This window comes from Uloborus diversus, chromosome 1, assembly GCF_026930045.1.
Source record: "Uloborus diversus isolate 005 chromosome 1, Udiv.v.3.1, whole genome shotgun sequence".
Lineage (NCBI taxonomy): Eukaryota > Metazoa > Arthropoda > Arachnida > Araneae > Uloboridae > Uloborus > Uloborus diversus.
In genome coordinates this window covers 61650156-61666926 of record NC_072731.1, presented here as the reverse complement: position 1 = coordinate 61666926, position 16771 = coordinate 61650156, and the positions used below count along the sequence as shown (strand labels likewise).

At 33.9% G+C, this 16771-nt stretch overlaps 1 protein-coding gene across 1 annotated transcript in view; it reads right to left on the bottom strand.

The window, feature by feature from the left end:
* Positions 1-11902, bottom strand: part of LOC129229974 (rho guanine nucleotide exchange factor 26-like) — a 149679-nt gene extending 137777 nt beyond the window's left edge. Inside the window, exon 1 of the mRNA XM_054864369.1 lies at positions 11775-11902. The gene's annotated coding sequence lies outside the window, so the exon portion shown is untranslated. The remainder of the gene's footprint in view (positions 1-11774) is intronic.
* Positions 11903-16771: the final 4869 nt, after the last annotated feature.

Genomic DNA, 16771 nt, shown 5'->3' with positions numbered 1-16771 from the left:
TACAGAGACATGGGCTACCGAATCTGATGCAGAGTTATTACATATTGCTGGGTATAATTTATTCAGACAGGATAGAGTAGGTAAAAGAGGTGGTGGGGTTTTATTTTATGTTAGAGACAATTTTATTTGCAATGAATTGGTCATAAATGATAAGCCTACTGATATTGATATGGTTTGGCTGGAGTTGATGAGCAGTAAGGGCATAAAGCTACGCTTTGGAAACATTTATAGGCCATCTAATTCAAACCAGGGACAAGATGAACAGATGTACCGTATTATTAGTGACATGTCTAGTAAGGGATCCGTTATCATAATGGGGGATTTCAATTTTCCGGGTATTGATTGGAATAATTTTTATCCTGGTAATGGCAAAGAAGAGGAATTTTTAAAAGTAATTGGTGACTGTTTCTTAGATCAAGTTGTAACTCAGGGAACTCGAGAGGAGGCCATTTTGGATCTAGTTTTTTGTGACATAGGTAGTTTTGTTCAGGGGTTGAGTGTAGGGGAGCATATTGGAGATAGTGATCATAACAGCATTAGGTTCCGGGTTAAATTTGAAGTGTGCAAAGATGATAATTTTAGGTTTGTGCCCAATTTCAGAAATACCAATTTTGTTGCACTTAGGCAGAGCTTGAAAGAGGTTTTTTCGTCAGGGTTGGAAAATAACGACGTAGATCAGCAGTGGACGGAATTTAAGGATAAACTTGCTAAAACCGTTGGGGACTATGTTCCATTTAGGAGAAAAGGTGTTAGTACCAAAATTTGGCCCATGTGGTTCTCCAGGGAGACTAAAGTAGCTCTTAATTATAAGCAAGCCACTTTTCGTAAGTTTAAAGAAACTGGTCAGAGTGCGGAGAGGCTCCAGTATGGTAAGGCAAGGCGAAATTTTAAGTATTTGGTACGGATTCAGAAAAGGGAATTGGAACAAAGGCTGGCAGATGACATTGATGGGAACCCTAAGAGGTTTTTTGCTTACGCTAATTCTGGGAAAGCTCGAAACAGTCAAATTGGGCCTTTGGTTGATGAGCATGGAAATTTAATCCAAAACGATAGGGATATTGCAAATGTTCTAAATAACTTTTTTTCCAGTGTGTTTAACGATAACTGTATCTCAACAGTTGACACTAACAAGACACAAGCTATTATACAGCTTGAGGATTTTGTATTTTCCAGGGAGGAGGTTTTATTTCATTTGAAAAAGATTAAAGCAACTAAAGCTCCGGGACCAGATAATATTTATCCAAAAATTTTAGTTGAATGTGCAGAGGAATTAGTGGATGTTATTTTGAATATTTTCAATGCTTCTTATAACTCGGGGACGGTGCCAGAGGACTGGAAGCTGGCTAACATAACGCCACTCTTCAAGAAGGGGTCTAAAGGTATTGCTGGGAATTATAGACCTGTAAGTTTGACTTCGGTGATTTGTAAGATTTTCGAAACTTTGATCAAAATTAAGATCATGATGTTCTTAGAGACTAATAGTCTGTTGACTAGTTTGCAGTATGGTTTCAGGAAAGGTAAATCCTGTACTACTAATTTATTGCATTTCTACGACAAGGTTACCTCAGCTTTAGATAACAAAAAATGTGTGGATGTTGTTTATATTGATTTTCAAAAAGCTTTTGACAAGGTACCGCATGTTGCTCTTCTCAGCAAGTTAGCTGACATTGGAATAGGAGGAAAAACTTTACTTTGGGTTAGAAATTGGCTTACTGGTAGGAAGCAAAGAGTAGTTGTGAGAGGAAATCATTCTAATTGGAGTGATGTTTTAAGTGGGGTTCCTCAGGGATCAGTTTTTAGGGCCTCTTTTGTTTATTATATTTATGAATGACATCAATGAAAATATTTTTGGAAGCATGAATTGTTTTGCTGACGATGTAAAAGTTATGGGGATTGTCGAAAATGAAGAACAAGTAAAACAGCTGCAAGAGGATTTAGATCATATTACTAAGTGGGCAGATAAATGGGGTATGGCAGTTAATGTAGGGAAATGTCAAGTGCTACACTTAGGTCATGGAAATAAGCGTATGAGATATCGTTTACAGGGTTCAGTCATAAATCAGGCAGAAAATGTTATGGATCTGGGTGTCTTTATAAATCAGGACTTCAAGTTTAGTCAACAGTGCAGTATTGCTAGTAACAAAGCCAACAAAATGCTTGGGTTCATCAATAGATCTATTTCAAACAAATCTAAGAAAGTTCTTCTGCCTTTATATAGGAGTTTAGTAAGACCTCATTTGGAGTATGCTGTTCAGTTTTGGTCGCCTTATCTGAAGAAAGATATTTTTGTATTGGAAAGGGTTCAAAGAAGGGTAACTAAATTAGTAAGGGGACTCTCAGATTTAGATTATGATACCAGACTTAATAGGCTTAACATGTATAGCCTGGAGCAAAGGAGAGTCAGAGGGGACATGATTCAGTTATTTAAATTTATCAAAATGAAAGATGTAAATGGATTAAATTTTTGCGGGGAAAGCAGGACAAGGGGTCATTGTTTTAAGCTATTTAAATCTCAGGCTAACTTGGAAATCAGGAAAAACTACTACTTTAGCAGGGTTGTGGGCACTTGGAATAGCTTACCGGAAGAGGCGGTAATGAGCAAGGGAGTGGATAGCTTTAAGAGGGCCATTGATCTTCATTGGGGACTAATTAATTGACTAGGACCAGCCTAGCTGGGCCCAGTGCCTGTTGCTGGTCGTCACATTTGTATTTGTATTTGTATTTGTATAATATTTAGTACTAGCTTTTATCCATCCCAAAATAGGGTCAATAGTCACTACAAATACTGATTTTCTAGTAATGTCCCATTAGAGTGAGAAAATATCAAATCTTTAAAATTCCCATCAGAAGGAAATCAACTGCTTCTAAATAACGTCAACGGTTTGTTTGATATACCAAAAAGTTCAGAGTAAAAATATACCATTCAAATCAGAGTAAGTACAACAGTTTTTTTTTTTTTTTTTGGTTCCTATTTCATTGAGGGCAACAGTACAAAAAATTTCACATTTCGGAAAGAGAAACATTCCTTAAAGTTTCTATTAGAATGGTGATATCAGCGTTTTCAAATAGCATCGACCTCCCTCTGAAAATCTCCGTCATGATTAACTCCAAAAATCTTCATCAGTAAAACGTCAGATAGCAAAAAAAAATAATAAAAATTAAAAAAAAAAGAAAATTAATTTGAATTCTGAAATTTTGAATTCAAATTATGTTTTTCGCAATCACGAACTGAGACAGGACCCTATTCATTGGAGTTATTGTTTCTAGAAACGGCTCCTGTCCCCCACAAGTCTGCCTCTTCTCCTGGGCGGTTACTTGTGCATAGTTGTGTGTGTGTGTAGACCTGTGTGTATGCACATAGGTGTGTGTGAGTGTATGTGTGTGTGAACGTGCGTGTGTGTAGGACATGGACGCCTCCGACCAGGAGAAGCGGATAGCTCAAAACCGGAGCAGCCACGCCGCGCCGCCAGCAGAGGACGGTGGGCGGTGGTGCTGCAAAGTCTTCTGGTTCAAGTTGAAAAAGGCACGGAGACCAAAAACGGTCAAATGAGAACAATAAGCAATCGTGATTGCTCAATAAAAAAGAACAATTATTTTCCATTGTTGTCATTAAAATATGGGACATTAATTCCTCAAAATCCTAATTAGCATCATTAATCTCTAAAAACACAAACACAAAAAAGAAAAAATGAAAATTAAATGTTTCAAAAAAAAAAAAATTTGCCAATGCGCTAACGTAGTCGCCTGGCGAGACTGGAGATAAAAAAATGGTATCGGCGAATACATAATAATAATAGCTTTAATGTTATTTGAGCTTGTTGTTTTACTAATTTGGCGGATTAATTTGAACTTCAATACTTTATAGTATTTAATGATTTTTTTACCAAAATTAATTTGGTGGAATTTTTATATTTTAATGCAACTTTTGTTATGGCTGTAGCGCCGAGATTTTTAAACACTCGTCACGACCACGTCATCGTAACAACTGCCCAATAAATAAGTTCTAAAAATCATTTTATTTAATTTCCTTTTTTATTCTTGCAATTGAAAGCAGCGTTAAATAAAATATAAAGTGTTAAATCAAAATCCATTATTTATTGCACATTAGCATGCATTCGCCAGAGAATGGCCAAGTTTATGAAACTGAGTAAAATGTTTGTTTGTTAATTCATAAGATATGATTTTTAATTCCAAAAAGATGGTACATTTTAAGAAAATGTTCTGCATGTATTTGGCCGTTCCTGGCCAGAAATAAATCCTTCTTCGACGGTAATGGGGGGGGGGAAGCTCGATTTACTGACTTTTTTTTATTTCGTTACCAGGTTATTGCACATTTTATACAAAGTTTTAAGCTTGTCTGCTAGCATCTTTTGAAATTCATCGAAAGTTTTAAAAAGTCGTTACCAAGCAGTCTTTTTTTTTTTTTGAGCAATCACGATTGCTTATTGTTCTCATTTGACAGTCCTTGACGTAACGGTTCCTTTTTCAGCTTGGACCAGGGCTGCAGCCCACCGTCCATCGGCGGCGGCACGGCTGGTCCTGAGCACCGTCCACCGGAATCCACTGTTACTGGCGGTGGCGTCCATGTCCTACACACACATGCTCTTACACACTCCCCTACGCGCGCACGTCTTTACACACATACACACGCTTACGTGCACCACACGTAAGCCTACACACACAACTATACACACATAACCACCCAGGAGGAGGGACATGCTTGGGGGGGGAGCCATTTCTGGAAACAATGACTCTAATCAGTAGGGTCTTGTCGTAACTCGTGATTGCGAAAAACAATTTTAATTGAAAGTTTTGGAATTAGAGTTTTTTTTTTTTTTTTTTCCAAAGTTTGGGAATGTATTTTGATATTTGAGACTTTGCAAATGAAGCGCAATGATTATTTTTTGATAAAAGTCAAAGCACTTGGCGAAAATTGGAAACATTTTTTAGCCTACTTTCCCAGTAAAAGTCAGAAAAAGGAGAAAAAAGCATGAAAGAAGGCTTAATGCATCTTAAAAATGTCACGAAAAACAAAAAAAAATCAAAAATAAATAAAATAATGAAATAAATATCGAAAAATTAAAAATTGGAAAGTAGGGTATTGAGATGGGAAAAAATGTCTGTCGGTCTGTCTGTCCCCCTCCCCCCCCAATAAATTTTAAATGAATAGTCCGATTCGAACAAACTTTTTTTTGTTCGAAAGATCTCGGCGAGAACACCTCATTCCCATATTTCACTTTTTGATTTGAACTATTTTTTGTTCAATTTTGAACAGTTCAAAAAAACTTAACATTAGCGCCTACGGGGAAACTGAAATTCAATGTAGATTCCGTACTTGAAGGCGGATTTATTTCAAACAAATTTTGTTGGAAATGAATCCAGTCTCTTGACGCCAGATTCCGACTCCGAGAATTTAGAGGCACCTGACTCCGACTCCTGTGCCCGACAATCAATCGGACTCCGACTACCGACAACGTAGCTTTGGCTAAAATTTATACACGGAGGACAAATGACTGACTCCAATTCTTGGATATTCGTCTCCGACTCCTTTATCCCGAAATGAGATCGACTCCGACTCCGCAGCTATGGTTTCAACTGTGAAATAATTATTGTTGATATGATTTGTTTTTATTTTCATGCTAAAGTTTTAATTTAGGTATTCAGTTTTCGGCGAATAAACTCGAAGTCATTTATGTTTCTACATAACAATTTGCACAGACGATTTTTTTTGTTTTTTGTTTTTTTGACAATCAAAAGTTATTCTTTAAGTTGACATTTTATTGTTTTTATTTATTTTGGTAAGTGCATTAATTCATTTAAAAAATTATTTTTGGCATAAGGAGAAAAAGAAACGATTTTTTTTTTTTTTTTATATGTATTTATTTTAATAAGCTTATTAATTTTAATTAATTTTTTCGTTTTGAAAGCTGTTAAAGAATTTTTTTTAGGGGAAAAAAGTATTAGCTGCTCTGTTTAAAAGGTGCTGCTGCTTTTTTTTTATGCATCTAATTTTTTTAGATGTGTGAGGAATACTTTATTCCTAGAAATTAGCAAAAATATGTTTGAAACAATTTGCGATTTTAGCTATTTCTGAGAATATTGATCAGGTACTAGAAAGTAGTATGGGTATACGGGAAAGTAGGCTTGTATAGTTCTAGATGGAACTTTTTGTTAGAATATTTGAAATCTTCCTGCCGAAGTTCAGGGTGGGCTGAGTTATACGTAAGGGACTAGAAGTAAAAGGTGTTGATGGTATATACGTGTTTTTTTTTTTTTTAAAGTGTAATGTAAAGTAATCTGAAGACCTTCCCTTTTTTTTTAAAGCGCTTAAACAATAGGCCTGTTTTGGTCTTTTAAAGAAATTTCCATCAGTAACTGAATCTGGTACAAGACAAACTTAGCATTTTTTTTTTTTTAGGGTAGGTGATTTACATTTTTTAAAACGGCTGCGATTCAATCCTAAACTATATTGCATCTGTTGCATGCAAGACACTAAATTAGTCCTTTTAAGGTTAAAAATAGTTTGTACTAGACCCATGCATTAGTTTTCAGCAAAATATATGACTTTGGCGACAAAATAACTATCTGTCTTGGCGAAAACACTTTGCAATATACCTCTTTAGAATTCAAGAAAAGTCATGTTATATAATAAGAAATTATTACTTCCTAACTTGGCGGAATTGCGTCGCAATATAAGTGTTGAGACTTGTAAATAATGAAAACAGACAAATGAATTTGAATGTATATTTACAGATGAGAATATGTATAAATCTTAGTTATAATGCGTACGTCTGAAAGAGGAATATCGGAACAGGGGCGCCGACTTGGAAAAATTGTTGGGGGGTCCGAATGTCACCGGGGTCTAGGAAGTATGTTAAAGCACGAAGCCCCCCCCCCCCCCCCGAAAAAAAATCAGATTTTTGTGCCATGAAAATGCCAATTTACATATTTTTTAGGTATGTATAATTTATACAAACAAACAATAAGTGACATGGCGTTTTCAAAGCAAAACAATCTAAAAATTGGTACACAAATTTTCTGCTTCAATTAGATCATGTCACTTGTTTTAAGTGAGGGACAATTTTACAGTTCCATTTTGTGGGGAGCCGTGAAGTGCCATAGCTAGGCTACGGCACTATACAAAGTAGAGCACTTGACTTGCATGAAAAGGAACTCCCAGTGGCACCGATAACTCTTGGGGGGGGGGGGGTGCCATAACGGGGGCCCTGCCAGGAGAAATTTTCTAAAATTTGAGATAAAAAATAGTGAGTTTTAAAGTTTTTTAAGCATCTTAGTGACACATGATCAACATTAGAGCCTCAAAAACTCGACTCTTGGTAAATCGACACTCTGAGAAACTCGACAAGCCGACACATTTTTCGGCTTTCAAAAAAAAAAAAGCATGGTATTTTCGTAAAAAGCTAATTTAATTACAGGAATAATTATGCTTTTAGTCTCTTACAAAGCAGTGAATATATAGCTTTGAAAAGATTGAAATGATATTTAAATAAATCTAAACTATCATTAAAAGAATAAAGCATAAAAGATTGCTGTCGCACTTTGATTACTATAAGTGAAATAACTAATTTAAGCTTGCTTTGAATAAGGCTCGGAGTTCATTAAATAAAAATGTCTCAAAATTAATATTTTAATAGAGTTAAAAAAGTTAATACAGATTACTTTATTAATTCTAATAATTGAAGAAAACTATCACGTCTTCCACCACTCGTTTTCAAAATTAACCTGCTTACTACCGCAATAGTTATTTGTTTTAATTCATTACTGAATGTATTTTACAATGTAACTATCTTCAAACAAGGAAAGTAAAAAATACCAACATAATTTTGTTATTTTAGAAACCATAATATGACAAATAATGTTCTTAAATTATTGAGGGGGCTCTGACCCCCAAAACAAACTATTGAGGGGGCTCGGGTCCCCTCAAGCTCTATGGAGTCGGCGCCACTGTATCGGAACATATTTTATAACTTTCTCATCCAATGTTACGTAATCGTAAGTAGTAGCTACTTCAACTCAAAAATTTTAAAAACTCAAAATAAACAGAAATAGCTGCGTTGCCCGGCTTTGCACGGTCCACCTTGAAAATAAAAGTTATGTCACGTGACGCGTGTTCAACAATCAGGCATGAACAAAAAGAATATATTTAAAAAATTGGTAAAATTTTGAAGCAGATTGCGGAAAAATAACCAAAAAGGAAACATTTTAAATCCCCCGATTACAGGAAAAGCCTTAAAACAAAAGCCAAATTTTGTTTTGTCATACTAGAGAAAAAAAACTTACAACAGATCTTTCTTTTCAATGATTTTCTTCACCGCTATAAATTTTAATAAAGGCATTGTTGCAGAAAGTTGAGATGAAGCACTGAATAATAATTTGCATGAAGGAAAGCCTTCAAAAATACGGATATTATATACTGGCTTTATAATTTATAGTTTTTTTTATTGAAATCTCCTCTAATTATTATTGGAGGATTATGTTAAATAGCTAAATATGAAGACGGGAAGATTACGAATCCATCAATACCTGGTTCGATGGTCAGTTCACTGTCGTTCGGGAGAAGAAGCTTGGACATACATAACATACATAATAGGTACATATGCTCAGTTTTTAATCATATAAGATGTTTTAGAAGTAAATCTTACAAAATGCAACTGATTTAGAAAAAAAAAAACTCTACAGAGATAATGGATTTTTTCAAGTGTGCCCCCCCCCCCCCCCCCCCCCCGAAAAAATCCGGGTGTGTAGTTTCTTTTGAGCTGGATCGGGTTTGGCGATTCCTGCTTCGGTGAGAACGAAAGCTTGTTGAAAAAACAAAAGTTTAAACTAGAAACACTTTTCATAATAAATTTTAATTATAATACTTGTAATTAACAAGTCTTTTAAAAAAAAATAATTCAAAATTATATTTCTTCAGAGATTTATGTTAAATTTGTTGATTCTATGTTTTCACACATAAAAATATTTTATGTTTTTTTTTTGCCTAAATATTTAAAAATTCAAGTAAGTTAGCATAAATTCTTGGCATAGTAAATAGGATGCATTAATTCTAGATTCTTTTTGTCACGAATTAAGAACATAAAGAATAAATATTGCATTTTATATACATTTGTATCCTGAAAGTAAGTTAAAAATGTTTACCTTGGAAACAATAAGAAAGGGAATAATTATTCAGGTCGAATATTTAGATCTTCTATAGCTAAATAATTTCCCAACATACCGATATTCCCAAGTCTCTGGCTAAACTAAATATTCAGTTTATAACCCAAGCATTCAATGAAATTTCCTTATATCTTTCAGACAGTGGAAGGAGAGAGGAATTTTTCAGTTTTTTACTTAGTTATTTTCTTTTCTCAGTTATGCATGTATCATTTGCTTTCCAAAGTCAAAACTTTACTATCTTAATTTTTCTTTGAAGTACTAAATAACAATGTTAATTGCATACATTTTACCTTGAATATATGCTATTTGGTACCTCCACATAAAGATGATATGAGCTTGAATATATTACTTTATTTCAACTTTAAACAAACCCAACAAATCACTTAATGTAATATTTTCTTTTCTGTATACAGTAAACTCTCGATTATATGCGAGAATAGGGTGGCATGGTAACCGCGGATAATCTAAATAATAATTACAAAACACTACTGTATACAATAGCTAAAAAATATGAATGAATAACACTCACACATATATTTAAATTTTTACTAAAAACATTGCTACAATCCATCTACTAACATTGAATGAAACAAATATACATATAATGTAAAAGGGCCATTCCACTGTCACGTGCAGGACAAAAATACGCTTAAACTTCATTAACGTTTCGTCATATCTCTTAATATTTTAATAAAACAGGGGTACGCAATTTTTCTGATCTTTACATTCGATACAAAGATACTCCTGACACAATTATATTTTTTAGTAAACAATTATGTTATTAAAAATAAAATTTATTTACATACGTCACGTGCGGGACATCCAAAGTCAACCTCTGGTAACTTGTTAATGAATAAGCTAAATATTTTTGTTCTATTAATACAGCAATGATGAAACAAATGTAGATTTTGAAAGCTATGGTTCCAACGTAAAGGAAACATGTCTCATTAGTATAGAAAAAATTATTTAAACCATTGAAAAAAAATATGTATATGCTCCTCCCATTAAAACTGGTCATTTTGTCCCGTACGTGACAGTTCCTATATTTCATAAAAAAGAAATAATTTTTGAAGAAAGTTTTTGCTTAAGAAGTCACACATGAATTTGTGATTTCTTGCAAAAAAATTTTGTTCATCATCCTTTGAAATTATTATTTTTTATGAAATATATGAAGCGTCACGTGCGGGACAAAATTACCATTTTCCGTGGAATTGCCCAAAAGCTAAAAACGAGCAATAGCATAATCATAAGTTTAAAAAACATTTAATTGACCGTTGAAAAAATAGTGAAAAGATCTGCGGATAATCTGAGCCGCGAATAAACTGACCGCCGATAATCGGGAGTTTACTATACTTAGAATATAATAATAAGTCTATCTTAAATCTCACATAATTGCCTTTTAACAGTATTTTACAAGAAGATTTTTGATGTGAAAGTTTAAACCAGGTGTTCCCAAACTTTTCTGATTCGTAGCACCCTTTGAAAGATTAGAATTTTTTCATTGCACTCAACTCAAATGTGCAAAACTCAAATGAATGTCAGAGGGCAGGATGTTTTATTTTTTCTAAATTTAATCTTGTATGTTCATTATACATCAATTTTTATCATTGAACGAAAGTACTCTTCACGATTTAGTGAATAAAAACACACAACACGATTTTAACAAACTTTTTAACAATTCAATTCAAATGATGTTACTCTACAGTGAATTGGAAAAAATTGCAACACAACAGTTTTTTCTCCTTTCATTTTTCTCTGCATTTAAATTATACTTTCTGTGGGAATTCAATTTATAACAGTAAATTCTTTTGTCACACAATTTTAAATAATTTAAAATATGTACAGCCCCTACTTTTCAATATATAAATACAGAATATATACATACAATTTACGCATGTGGTCAACTTGAGATTACCGCAAATCTGTATTTTTAAAAAAAAATCTATGCTTTTTATTTGTACATGTAAACATTAAATGTTCTTCAGTCAATTTTAATGAGGCGTTTAAAATATGTACTGAGGATTTCTTTCAAAAAAATTTCCGAATTTTCTAAACTGTTACTGAATTATTTCTGTAATTTAGAATAATTTTCGCAAAAACAAGCAATATTGCCATTAAAATTGTAAGTTTCCAATGCTCAGATAATGAAACTGTTTGTTGTTATTTTTCTAATCTTTTTTTTATATTTTACGTATTTTTAGATTTTGAGTTGTTAATGTTCCCAGAAAAATAAAGATCTTATTTTAAAACAATTTACGCTAGAAAAAATATTAATTTAAAAAGACATTTTTTAAACAGACGTAGAGTCCTCAAATTGAAAATCAAAATTTAACGCGATTTAAATGTCACAGCGAAGTTGAATTTAACTCTCCATTTTTCTGGCACAAAAATACATGAATAAACAAATTTCAAGTACTTTAAGGTTCATAATCCAAAAACTACTGAGACATAAGGTAAAAGAATGATGGTAAACGGATTAGTAAACAGTCTGCGTATTAATATTGTCAACAGCGCTATGGCAACAAAATCATAAATTCTGCGCCGGTGTACAGAACGGTTTCCGCATTTAAGTATTAAAAAATCTTCAAACTTACCCCACTCGAATAAAAATTAGTATCCAACTTTTCACAAAAACACATATAGGCTTTAACAATCACAAAACAACCCAAACTGCCTCAAAATCAGTTTGATTTTTCACTTGCACCAAAAATCTCTGTTAAGAACTACATTCATCGAAAACTGAAATGACAACATTCGTTATATTTTCTATCAACTTCGGATGGCTTCCTATTACAGGGTTGCCAAAATCATGCAATAAGTTTCTGCGCCAACTTAGAGCCAACTTTTCGAGCAGGTTTCTTTTATGTCGCCAATTGATGTTACAGTTCTACCGTTATGATATTCGAGTGTTAAATTCTAATCGCTGGGGGAAAAAACGGTAACTCCTGCAGTACGCTTTATCAATAAACGTAATCCTACGTGGAATTAAGATGTAACAGAAAGTATTTGGAGTCATGGGCGGATTTACGGGGGTGCCAGGGGGTGCGCCGCACCCCCAAAAGTTTCGATTGGGTTTTGAAAAAAATTAGTTTAGTATATTTCACTCAGAAACGCAGTTGGGGGGAAAAAAATCATAGCTGCTATACTAGTAAATTTACTTGAATCCAGCGTATCACCACACGTCGCTAGTGCAAGAAAAACATAACTGTGCTCATATTAAGAATTAAAGTAATTTTATCCATTTGGAAAAAAAACCCTAATAAATTATTTCATGCAAATAAAGAAACTTCTCAAACAATTTATTGTTCAGTGCTGTGTTATTGTATAGAATAATTGCATGTTCTGAAATTGGGTATTTATTCGTATATCAATACCAATTCTTCTATTTTAAAACAACAATGGCTAATAAAGTCAAAAAAAAAAAAAAAAAAAAAACATGGCTATTGCAAGAAACTTTATCAATAAAATCTACACCGAAATCAACTAAAAACCAACATTTTTAATGTAAATTTTCAAAAATTTTTGAAAGAGGACTCCCAGACATTTTGCTGCAGTGGTGCATCCAGGGGGAGGGGCACAAGACTGGTGACCCTCCCCACAAAATGCTGAGTAGATATTCTTTATAAAAAATATTCTTTATTATTAAAGAGAAGAAAAGATCTGATTTTAGGAAAACGCAATTATTTTACGAAAAAAAAAAGAATGTTAGGAAAAAATCTTAATTTCTTTCAAAAAGAAATATTGACATTTAAATTTTTCAACAGCTTCAGATTATTGGCGGCGAACTGTATGCCTCCTCGCACAATCCTCTTTCTTTCATATCTCCCCCTTTTTTTTTTCATTTTTTCTATTTCGTTTTCATTTTTTCTATTAGTCCTCAAAATGTTTCTTCTCTAAAGCCCTTTCTCCAACCAAAGTTATTACAGAGTACCTCAAATTTCGTTACTTGGGCTTCATCTTCGCAAAATTTCCAAGGAAGATCTTCTAATCACCTAAATACATCAAAAATCGTTTAAAATATCGTTTTTGGAGCTTCAGTTTTGAAAAACTGCAGTGTCCCTTACGTTACCAAATATGGTCTTACACTCATGTGTTTAAGACTTTAATTTTGGAAAATATTCGAACAAGAGCCTCCGACCCCCCTTTCTCTAATATCATCAAAGAGTTAATATTTTGGTTTTGAAAACTACTATTTTGAAATATTTAAGTAGGAGAATCCCTTTTTTTTAATACCATGGAGTATTGCAGAAGAACTTCATTTTTAGGGCTTCAATTTCGAAAATTTTCCAGGGGGGAGCTCCAGAACCTCCCGTCCGGTAACAGCATCAAAAATTGTCCTCCGTAGTATTTTTGGAACTTCAATAATGAAAAGTTAAAGAGGTAGCGTGGGGGAGGGAAGGGGGTACATATTTCTATCTGCTTTTCAAAAAATCGATTGGAGACAGTCTATGAATCTCATTCCTAACCCAAACTATAAATATGGACTATAAACTAATAATATTTATAAGACTAAAATTTCTAAAAATAGCCTTGGAGCCACACGTACCTTTCTTGCCCCTAAATATCACCAAGAACTGTAAAACTGCGTTTTCAAAACTACTATTTCAAATTTTTTTCTGGGGCGTGAATCCCATTCCAAACCAGTAGCTGGATTCACCTATTGCTTCTAATATCGACTTTCGTTCAAGACTTTTTCTGCAGTTTGAAATGTTAAGAATTGCACATCCCCTAATCTTACTAAATATGGTTTACATCGCGTTTTTTGGACTTAAAAGTGTGTCCGCCCTAAAATTATTTTCTGATTTCGCCACTGCCTTGTTATTCCGGGAATACCCCCCTCCCCAGGTCCCTGTTATTGTTGCACCCCCAAATATTTCAGCCTAAATCCGCCTATGTTTGGAGTTGTAAACTTTCTACTTTCCAGCTAGTGTCTTTGAATATGACAGTAAATTAAAAGTTCAACTCAGATATGAAAAGATAAACTTGAAATTACTGTATTTGGGGGAAACAGGTGTTTTGAGCGATGTACAGTAGAACCTCGACAATGGGGTGGTTTCCTTCATAGCCCGGTCAATTTAGACATAAAAATAGTGATCAAATAACAAAAATTCCGGGAAAGCTAAATTTTTGTAGAGACCTTGGGTTTAGCATTACAAATAAAGTGCCAAAAGTCCCCGTCGATCCCATGTGCGCTAAAAAAGTTATTCGGGGTCAAAGGTCAAAATTTTAGGTTTTTTGGATTTTTTTCAAAAACGGTAAGTTTTATCGAAAAGTACCTCAGACCAAAGTTGTAGATCTCAAAATTCTCTATAAAAATGGTCCTTATGATTTTTATCTTCAAGACCAAACCATTTCCCAGATATTGCGTACTCTCAAAAGACAGCCAGTCACTTACAGAATCCCTTCTACTCGCATGGCCTTGAATAACATCTGGCTATTCTAATCCGTATGGCATCGTTCACTTACCCGGAGGTGCCCAACCCACTAAGGGCATGGGCGCACCCCTCAATATCGTGGAGCCCCCCTCAAAAACAAGAGCCTTCTCCAAAAACTGAGAAAAATGCCCCTCTAAACAACTCCCCCCTTTAAATGTTTTTTGAGCTCTCAAACTGTAATCACATTCCATTCAATAAAACATAGTTTGGCTGGCGAGTCGCATTATTATCTTGACTCCTGAGAGTGTTTGGCCTTAGTGATACATTGTAGTTAAGATTTCTAGATTCTAAAATCCATCTCTCTTGGTTAGACAACAAACTATGATTGACGCTTCTTCATCTAATTTTGCGCGTCGTCTCACTGCTTTAGTATAACGTGAGGTATTGGAAATCATATAATTCAATAGTTACGCAATCAAGCACCATTTCTTTTAAAGTTTTATCTGATATTCCTTTTTTAAGAAGATGATCCGAGTTTTCCCACTTCTGCTTATCAAAGAACTCAAGTTGAAATCTGGAATTATGAATTTTCGCTGTACAGTCGAATTCTTCAAACTTGTCATCGTATTATGTTTGGATCATCAGCTCTTGTTCTGCAAACTGGTTACTTTGAGAATCTAAAAAATATAACACTAGATATTGCGGATGACCATCAGAGAACTTGTTTCGAGACGGATTACGACGATCAGTTCGAAGATGGACAAAGAACATTTATAATTAGAGATTTCAATTTTGAAGCTGAGAGAATAGTATGAGCTCATTGATAAGCAGAACTGGTAAAACTCGGAAGTTCCCTCTTTCAAAAAGGGGACTTTCGATAAAACTTTGAAAGAAATTGCTTGATGGCTTACCTACTGAGTAGTATGGCTTTCAAAACCTCACTTGTCATATTAAAGCAGCGGCAGCGAGACGATAGGTAAAATAAGAGAAAGAAGTGTCAGGTACAGTTTGTTGTCTAATCAAAAGGGATGGATTTATTCGATTCAGATTAGAATCTAGAAATATTAAGCCACAATACCATCAAGCCACAATTTCAATCAAGACTGAAAATTATGAGAAGCAAAATAGTTCAACTCGCACGCCAAACTTATGTTTTATTGTAATCAATGTGGTTACAGTTTGAGGGCTCAAAACCCATTAAAGTTTCTTTAGCAACGTCTTTTGTTTTAAAGGGTGACTTATGTGGGCTGTTGCAAGCCACATTTATATTTTAAAATTTTTATACTTAACCTTTGTTCTCTATCATAGGTAAATTTGACATTTTGAGCCAAAGTTATGGGCTAAGTGGAGAATTAACATTTTTTTTACTAGATAAGAAATGCTTTTATTGCTCTTTTTTTTCCGTATCTATGTAAGAATTAATTAATATGAAAGCAAACTTATACAAATCATAACTTCTAATGTTTTTTCTCTAAGTACGGAGCAACACTGTATTAATCTATTATGACACTATATTGGTCAAATTCAAGATTCAACGCATATGTAGAACTTTAAAATACAGTTTATTATTAAAATGATCTTATGCAATGTGTAATCTACACAAAAAGCCTGCTCTTAAGAGCGATAACATCAAATTTATCAAATTTTGATACTTGATGAAATTATTCTAACTTTTTCCAGTTTTTATGCATTTATAATCAACTTCAAGGCGGAGCGACATCTCAAGATATTTTTTGCGGTCGAAATCCTTTTGCATAACCAAATATCTCTAGAAAAGGCAACTTTTTCGGGTTTTTACTTAGCATTTATCAGATTTTGATTTTTTTCAATCCACCCTAATGAACATATCCAGTACTTCAAAAGTAAGTCCACCTCGTACTAGAGCGGTATTAAGTGAATATGAATCCAGCTTTTGTTGTAAAAAACACTGCTTATTTTGTTGCGAAGAAGCGGATTAAGAGGCTGAGAAGAACAAAACGCAGAATTATCGCAGAAAAATTCTTAAATTTTCTACACTTGCATTCAAAGAATCCCTTTTAAAATTAGCTAAAGATCGTTCGGAGGTGTTTCAAAAGCTGCCCTTGCACGTTTTGATGTTGAGTATGATTTAGTCGCTGCTTTATGAATATTTCTGCGATAATTCTGCGCTTTCTTCTTCTCAGCCTCCTCTTCCGCTTCACAGCCACAAAATAAGCAGTGTTTTTGAAAACAAAAGC